At 43.0% G+C, this 8,190-nt stretch overlaps 1 protein-coding gene across 4 annotated transcripts in view; it reads left to right on the top strand.

The window, feature by feature from the left end:
• G3BP2 (G3BP stress granule assembly factor 2) overlaps positions 1-8,190 on the top strand; it is a 76,713-nt gene that overhangs the window by 42,342 nt on the left and 26,181 nt on the right. For 2 of the 4 annotated variants that reach the window (XM_037530650.2, XM_037530649.2), the window contains exon 1: positions 109-326. The exons of the other annotated variants lie outside the window; for them this stretch is intronic. The gene's annotated coding sequence lies outside the window, so the exon portion shown is untranslated. Of the gene's footprint in view, positions 1-108; positions 327-8,190 lie in introns of those variants that run through there. 4 annotated transcript variants of the gene reach the window in all.

Raw genomic sequence — 8,190 nt, 5'->3', positions numbered from 1 at the left:
AGGAGGTTGGCTCCAGCTCGCGAAGGAGATGCCTGATTGGCTGGCCCCGTGCTGGGGGGGTTCCCCAGGCCTTTCGGCAGGGGTAAAACAATAAGAGGGGGCGGCGGCAAAGGGGGCGGGACGTCCGTGTTCCCTGTCGCTCGCCGCAGCGCTTGGCGCCCGGGAAGAGGTGGTTGTAAGGGGAACGAGCTCGCGGCTTTCCGGCTCCCGAGGCTTCAGGCTTGTCGGAGGGAGGAGGCGGCCCACGAGAAGAATCCGCTGCGGCCGGCCCTCGGCGACTCCTGCTGACCTCCGCGCGACGTACCCGCCGCCGCTGTTGGTTGGAGGTGTGTACGGGGCCGGGAGGGGCGGTCGGTGTGGTGGTCGGAAGGGGACATTCCCCTGGCGAGGCAACCGTCCTGTGGCGAGCCCCGGGGCCGGGCTGTAGCGGCCGGGCGACTTTGTTCTCGCCGGCCGTGTGCGCTGCCGTGCGTGCGGGAGAGCCGCGGCGCCTTTCCGCTCAGGTGAGGGATGCGAGGCCGCGTGGGGCGGGAGGTGGCCGGCGCGTGTGGTGCGATCGGAGCGTTCCGAGGGCACAGGTGGGGCCAGGCTTCGCGGGGACGAGGTGGCGAGCTCGGAAAGGGGAAGCAGCAATTCCCGGGGAGCGCCGAGGGAGGGTGAGTGCGGGGCGCGGGGGAGCGGGCCTTCCGGCGAGCGCGTTCTGCGGCGGCCAGCCCGGGCTCCGGCCCCGCTGCGGCTCTCGTTCCCGGTCCCGCGGAGCCGGAGGCCGTCGCCGCCCCGCCCGTGGGGGAGGGGAGGGAGGCAGAGTCGGCGGAGGCAGAAGCGACGCAGATGCGAAAGTAGCGGCCTCCGGGCACCATTTCTGTGCGCGGAAACAGAGCCCGGGCTTGAGGCAGCCGCCGCTCTGCTGGCTCAGGCTCTAGGGTGCCGCGGTCTTCACCCCGTCGGGTTCCTCCCCAAACGCGTTCGCAAATCCGGGCCGTACAGAACGTGTCTTCTGGGTGCCCATTTTTATGCAGAACGGCCCCTTGTTGACCCAGAAAAAGGCTTTAGGGAAAGGGCTTCTTCCCCTGAGGAAGTAGCTCGGAGGGTCGGAGTGGGGGGCAACACTAGCTTCTCTAGAACGTGTTGATTTTTGTCCGTGGAATCTGATAGAATTTTACCTGCGTCTCTGAAAGGAGATTTCTTAAGATGGCCCTGTGCCGCGTTGGGGCGAATATAGATTTGCCGCTACAGTTTTCCGCATAGATCATTCTCCCATCCACCACACACACACACACCCCCCCCCGCCCCCACCAGGTATAACTAATTTCTTACCGGGTTATTTTGGAGGGAGGCGCCCTGCTCTCTTTCAACAACAGCAACAAGAAAAAACAAAACAAAACAAAAGCACCCAAGCTGGAATAATAGTGAAGTTCCTCCTTTCCCCGCAGTGTGATTGTTGTGATACTAACGTGTTAAAATATTGGTTTTTAGGTTCAAGGCTCCATATTTCGTGCAAGTCTTCCAAATACTAGCATTCCATGTACCTGGGTCTGTGAACCATTAACTTGAGTTAGGGAGCCCACTGAGCTTAGAGGGGAAGAAGATGGAAATTTCTTCCCCAGCTCCATATTTGGCAGTTAATGTAGCCCTAGGCAAGTGAACAAAGTTTCTCAGTAAACGTTTGGCTTTGTTAATATCTAGTGGTCCTTTTGATGTCCAAAATGGCCTGATTTCACAGAGAGAAGATGACCAGCCACCAGAGGTGGGGTGTTGGGGCTGCATCAATTTTGCCCTGCAGCTTTTGCCTCTGGGGTTCCTTTTTCCCCCTAGTTTTACTCACAGGTAGAGTAGCTTTCAAGTTAAAAAAAAAATCCTGGTCTTAAAAAAGACGGTGCGATCAGTTTGAACTTCTTAGAACTAAAGTGTGTGTGTGTTTTGATGTTGCTGTGCTGTTTAGTTAAATTTTTAGGATTAGCCCTGTGTCTCCTTATGCTGTGATTTAATCTCAGGGTTAATTCTGAAAAGATGATCAAGGAACTGTAGGGAGGATAATGACTACATTTGGATTGTTTATTGTTTCAGAGCTGTATTGGTTCAGGTTGTTTAATATTCTTGGTTGAAAATAGTAAAAGGTGAATGAGTATTAGCAGTGGAGAGAAAGGAAAACTTGTGGCGTAGATGGGTAGATAGGGATCAAAAGTAGAAGGTGAAGAAAGTTTTTGATAATTTTCTTCAATTTTTTTGATAATTTTAATGTTGAATTGTGTCTTCACTTAGCAGCTGAAGAGTTGAATTGGCAGCAGACAACTTTGCGTTGACTTTGGTAGCCGAAAATATTCATTATCCATTTTATGAGATAGAAAAAGGAAATTTATATTACAGTTACTGAAAATTTGTAAGTGCTAATAGTTTCTTTAGATTCTAAAGTTTTATTTTCTTATCCTGAAGGATTAGAACTATTGGTTTCCCCATTATCAAGATTGAAAACTATTTTCTAGGTTGCTTTTACCCACATAATGCTGCATGTGGTATGAAGATTTGGAATAACCCCAGGTGTTTCAAGGCTGATTTCATAGATACAAACTTAAGGGTGGTTTGAATTTAATTAGATACAAAGCTGACTTAAGTTACTATTTACTGGTAGACATTTGCTAAAGAACCAATAGAAAAAAATTGGTTCTTTTCCCAGCACTCTGACATGGCTTCAGAGAAGTAGAATCATATTCTTCACTTGCTGTCCCTCAGATTTTTAGTTTTTAATTTGTGTGTATTACCCTATTTTAATAAACCACTGTAGCTATGATTGGATTTCCTATTATGTTACTGTCCTTTGCTTTTTTAAGGTTCATCCCAACAGTGTCAAGTAAACTAACTGTTGGATTTAAATTTTTTTTTTTTTTTTTTTCCAAGTGGTTGGTCTTTACTAGGTGTGATGAGCATCACTAGAGGCAGGAGACCTGTATTCAAATCCTCTCTCTCACAACTACATAACTGAGGGACTTTGAAATCCTTTCCTCCAGCTTTCCAAACATCGGTTTTCTTTTTCATATAGAAGCTATAGCTTATCTCTTTCAAGGAGATGAAGGAATGTGTAGGTAGGTTACTTGTTAACTTTTCAAGCATAATATAAACAGATGTTTTTATTTTTGTGGGATGGCATTTCCTTTTCTAATGCATGATCACTTTTAGTAGCTCCTGAACTTTAAAAGTTGCCTCGTTACTTTTGGGGCATGAGGGGGAAACAAAAGACTTAATTCACAATTACCTGGTATCATTTATTTCTATCGTTAAGTCGTCTTTGTGACACTTTAATTCATGCCAGAACAAAATGAAGGTGTCTCTGCTCCAGAAAGATGTGCAATTCTATTTTGATTGATAGTCATTTTAAACAAAGATCATCTGGAATTTAGAAACTTCTGCTTTTATCATAAGGTGAGCAGCAGAGAATATGATACTACCACTAGTCAGTGAGAAAGGCCTTGAACCTGACTTGTGCCAGCCCAACTGTGAGTGAGGGGCTCAGTAGGGGAAAGGAATAGGTGTCCAATAATAGATACTCTGTCCTTCATAGATAGGACCTTGGTAAGAATTTCTTTCTGGCAAAGAGACTGCATCCTGTTACTAGAGATCTTTTTATAAGAAGCAATATACAATACAGTTCTGAAAAATTAATTTTACAGATTTTTTTTTTCTAAATGTCATTTTCTTTTGGTTTCTTTACTTTTTTTAAAGTCATGAATCATTTATTAACTAAACAGTATATGTCAGGAGATCACTAAAAGGGAACAAATACTACAAAGTACAATTTTGGGGGGGATGGGGGAAGCCTGTAAGTCAGGAGCAAAATATACATAACATGAGAGGAGTGTTTGATTTTGACCAATAATGCATTCCTTATCTTTACAATTAACCTAAATGTCAGGTAAAACAAAACTATACAATGGTCTAACTTTGATGCTTAAAAAAAAAAAAAAGCAACAACATTCTAGAACACTTAAGTTTTAAGATAAGATTCACATATTTGTGATGTATCTTCTTAGTCTCTTAATATCTTGAATAGCTGGTACTGGTGAGCGGTAGTGTCCGAAAATTCTAAAATTACTGATCTTCAAAATAAAATAATTTCATTTTTTTTTTTTTAAGATGTTTTATTTATACAAGAACCAGGGTACAGGCCAGAGGTGTGGGCTGTGAGAGGATTCACCAGAGACAGAGCAGGGAACAGAACAGGCAGACTGACCAAAATACACTGCTAAGGGGAGCAGTGGGCGAGACAGGAGATGTCTGCCACGCCATGTGGGTTGCTCCGTGGCCAGTGGGGATTGAACCGGCACTGCAGAGCCTGCGGACAGCTTCACATCATTGTGCTCAACCACCTGCACCACCAGGGAGGCCCATCATTTGTGAGTTTTTAATAAACTGAGATGAAAGTAAAATCACCCCCTGCCCCAGGAACAAAGAGCTCTTATTAAAGTATAGAACTCATGGGCTTCCCTGGTGGCGCAAGGAGCTAAGTCTTAGCACTATGAAACTATCCACAGCCACTGCAGCATGAGTTCCATCCTTGGCCAGGGAGCTAACCCGCATGGCACAGCAGACCTCTCCTGCTGCCCCACTGCTCCCCTCAGCAGTGTTTTTCAGTCATTCTACCTGTCTTCTCCCTACTGTCTCTAGTGAATCCTCTCACCTTCCTGTACCTCTGGCCTACTCCCCAGCTCTTGTATGCATAAATAAATAAATCTTTAAAAAAAAAATAAAGAACTCAAGTCTTTCTATGCTAAAGAACATTTCTTACTAACATTTCTGTTACTATAATAAATGCTCCAGAATAATCTTCAATATACTCCTGCAAAGATTACACTGTTTATCAATAACAAAGGCAAAACAAAAAAAAGAAAAGATACTTAAAAATTTCAAGCTAAAACATGCACAGAAGCATGTCATAGCAGTATTTTTGAAATAATCTTTACATACTTATAAAACAATGTCATCCTTATTAAAACCTCAGTTAATGACTTTAGACATGAACTATAAGTATGCTGCTGAGGTCCATTTTTCTAAACATTCATACCACAATGTAATTACTGCCCAGAAGATGATGATGCTACTTGGGAACATAAGTACTACCAATGTTTACACCGTAGGGCACTTTTACTCAGCATGTGATGAAAACATGGCTAGACAATCAAAATATTGGAAATATACAACCAAAGGTAATTTTCTTTAAAAAAAAAAAAAGATAAAATTGCGTGGTGGTCATCATTTTTTAAAGATTTATTTATGCATACAAGAACTGGGGTATAAGCCCAGTGAGGGAAGGGTGGGGAGAGAGGGTTTAGCAGAGAGAGTGGGGAGCAGAACAGGCAGATCCACTGAAATACGCTGCTGAGGGGCCTCCCTAGTGGCTCAAGGGGTTAGTACGCAACCTATGAGGTTCGCTGCAGCCACTGCAGCACAAGTTCAATCCCCTGCCAGGGAACAGTCCACATGGCACAGCGGACCTCTCCTGACTCACCCGCTGCTCCCCTTAGCAGTGCATTTCAGTCGATCTGCCTATTCTTTTCCCCACTTGTCTCTGGTGAACCCTTTCACCCCCCACAACTCTGGCCTGTGCCCCAGTTCTTGTTTTTTTTGTTTTTTTTTTAATAGCGGCATGTTTTTATTTATTTATTTGTTTGTTTTGTTTGTTTATACATGCACTGAGTACAATCAGAAGCGCGGGAGGGTGAGAGAATTCACCAGAACCGGAGCGGGGAGCAGAACAGGCAGAAGGACCGAAGTACACTGCTGAGGGGAGCAGCGGGCGGCAGGAAAGGTCTGCGCGCCATGCGGGACCCTCCTCCTGTGGCAGCTGGGGATCGAACTGGCGCCGCAGAGGCCACGGGCAGCTTCGCAACCCAGCGCTCAACCGCTGTGGCACCAGGGAGGCCCCCAGTTCTTGTATTTTTAAATGAATGAAATCTTTGGGGGAGAAAGAAAGAAAGAAACTGTTGAGGGGCGCAGCAGACCAGGCAGGAGAGAGATCTCTTGCCCCATTGTGGGTTAGCTCCCTGGCCACCTGGGTATCCATTCCTCCTGTAGTGGCTGGCAATAGCTTGATAGGTTTGTCTTTAACCCCTGCACTACCAAGGAAGCCCTGGTGGTATTAATTTTTTAGCAGTCTTTATTTGGCCATTTTCTCCAAGCATTGAAATAGTGTAGTGGCATGAAATTTCATATCTATAATTTCCAGTAAGTGAATTTTTAACCCCTGGAACTACTGGAGCAAATATGCTGTAATTCTCATCACCTATTACTGCTGGTGGTCAGGACACTCCAGGCTCCTCCACTAGTGAATTTTTGTGTGTTTTGATTCATCTACACATATAGTCAGTGGTAGTGGTTGCAGCCTGGTGTTTGGAGTTAACAATTAATCAGATTTTGCGATTGCATATAGACCTAGTCATTTCATCATTGTATGAATAACGAAGCCATTCCTTTAATAAGAATGGAGTTGTCATTTCAGAGATTACTGAAATATAAAAGAAAGCTGATGAGATATAAATTTGGCTTAGACTACCTTGTCTTTTCTATTGTAATATGCTCTGGTAATTATTTTGCTGTGGTAGATCTAAAAAATTAATTTGCTTGCCCAAGTGCATACTTTGCCTTTATTTACATTATTGAAATCATGTCTTAGTTGTTAATTTTATAATGTTTTTCACTGATGTTCCCTATGGTTTTATAGTCTTTATGTTAATGATTGCAGTGAACCATTTAGCTGATGTTTCACAGTTGAAGTTCAGTTTATTTTTGTTTCTAAGACCATTAATTTAATATCAGCTTATTAGAAAAAGTAGTATTATAGCAGACAAGCTTGCTGGCAAATGTTTTTTACTTTTTCTGTTTTTTTGTTTTAATCAGGTGTTTCTAAAATTACCTGATAAAATTTGGAGAGTGACCTTAGTGAGTTTCTTTATTACTCCTAGGTATAACTGTTAATTAAAAATTACAGTATATGGGCCTCCCCGGTGGCGCAGCGGTTGAGCGCTGGGTTGCGAAGCTGCCCGCAGCCTCTGCAGCGCCAGTTCAATCCCCGGCTGCTCCCTGGCCACCGGAGGAGGGTCCCACATGGCGCGCAGACCTCTCCTGCCTCCTGCTGCTCTCCTCAGCAGTGTACTTCGGTCCTTCTGCCTGTTCTGTTCCCTGCTCTGGCTCTGGTGAATTCTCTCACCCTCCCGCACTTCTGACTGTACCCAGTGCTTGTATAAATAAATAAAAATAAATCTTTGAAGAAGAAAAAAAAAATTACAGCATAGTGCGTTCACTAGTTTCCCCCATTCTCAGCATCATTAATTCTGTCTTCAGTAAGTTGGTAGTATTTAAGTACTCAAACCTAATCATAAACTGTCACTAATGTAGCACAATGTCAGAGGTTACTTTTCTGTTTTACTAGTAATGCTAAATGAATTTTCGCAGTTTGGCCTTTATCCTAGAGTCATATTTTCTAACCAGTAACACGTTATCAGAAACTAAATGAAAGCATTTAAATATTGTTTTAAAAATTGCAAAATTAATATTTTTCTCTGTAATATTCAAAACAATATATTGTCTTATTACTGGCATTAAGAGTTGGTATGTAATTTTTTTCTTCCTCTAAGTTCAAGTCATGTATATTATATATTTTTTGTTTATTGATTTTTTTCCCCCCAAGCTGGGAAGCATTCCACAACTACTTTGGTCATATCTTGTTTTTTGTGTACAGTATTTTTTGTTTGACTTATAACTTTCTCCCCCCCCCATCCCCATATTTAATGACTGCATAATTTTGTATTTTGGAGTTGGACCATAGTTTATTAAACCATTTTCCTCTTGATGACCATTTAGACTGACATTTTTCTTTTGTGTAAATGGACAACCTTGAATATAGATCTTTGTGCAAATTGTACAAGTATTTCTTTGTACTGTATCTTACAAATGGGATTACTGGTTATTGCATTCTTTTTTAATTAATTTGAGTAAAACTGAGTTTGTCTCCAGAAAGTTATACAAATTTTTCCACCAACACTGTAATTGATTTTATTGGATGTTTTTGGTCCTTTTCACTTATGTCAAGCTCATAGGTAAAAGATTGTCCCCCTTTTTTGGGGGAAACACTCGAATGCTGTTGATGTCAGGGTATCATTTTTCTCTTATGCTTAATATGTGGTAGATTCTTCATCAGTG

This window comes from Talpa occidentalis, unplaced genomic scaffold, assembly GCF_014898055.3.
Source record: "Talpa occidentalis isolate TD23 unplaced genomic scaffold, MPIMG_talOcc4v2.1 talOcc4.6, whole genome shotgun sequence".
Classification (NCBI taxonomy): Eukaryota; Metazoa; Chordata; class Mammalia; order Eulipotyphla; family Talpidae; genus Talpa; species Talpa occidentalis.
The sequence above is the reverse complement of the archived record's forward strand: the minus strand, read 5'-3'. Positions and strand labels throughout refer to the sequence as shown.